The following is a 746-nucleotide window of genomic DNA, read 5'->3' on the forward strand; positions in this document are numbered from 1 at the left end:
ATAAAAGATCTTAAATTGAACTACAAGCCTTACCTTAATCTTTCTTATGTAGTTCATACTCCCAACCTCCGCCCTTACAGATGAAATGAAATAAAAGATCTTAAATTGAACTACAAGCCTTACCTTAATCTTTCTTATGTAGTTCATACTCCCAACCTCCTCCCCTTCTCTTAATGTTTTCTACAATTCATTTTTTTCTTTCTTAACTATGGTAATTTTAATTATGTGAGATGGTTTTGTTATTGTTGATATTGTAATTGATCACAACTGTATACCTCTGAACGTAGTTTAGAAATTGATGCAATAATTGTACACTACTAATCCTATCAATTTACAGAAAGACAATTTCTCTTGACTTTAGAATTAAAGTTAAATGATACCTGGTACTGAAATTAGATGAACTATTTAAAAAATTAACGCACAATAACATATTATTCTCCTTCAATATATTAACACAGATGAACGTTTTATAGGCCCTATATCAATGATATTATTTTATCAATTAGTCTTATTCTAAAACTTCCACAATTGTTACTGAGTTTTCACAGGAATGGCCAACCTCAAGAGAACTTCTAGCAGGAAAAGATACAAGCTGTATATATTTCGCCAATAGAAAGCCCTATTCGTTATACTCGTTGTCCTTTTAACTTTTGCATAAAAATGATATATATATATATATATATATATATATATATGAGTCCTTTCTTTCTTTTACTAGTAGTCTTGTTGTATCTTGTCTTTGTTCC

At 29.2% G+C, this 746-nt stretch overlaps 1 protein-coding gene across 4 annotated transcripts in view; it reads left to right on the forward strand.

Annotated features, from left to right (window-relative positions):
- LOC106469113 (C-Maf-inducing protein-like) overlaps window positions 1–746 on the forward strand; it is a 71,866-nt gene that overhangs the window by 32,613 nt on the left and 38,507 nt on the right. The gene's annotated exons all lie outside the window — the stretch shown is intronic.

This window comes from Limulus polyphemus, unplaced genomic scaffold, assembly GCF_000517525.1.
Source record: "Limulus polyphemus unplaced genomic scaffold, Limulus_polyphemus-2.1.2 Scaffold3312, whole genome shotgun sequence".
NCBI lineage: Eukaryota > Metazoa > Arthropoda > Merostomata > Xiphosura > Limulidae > Limulus > Limulus polyphemus.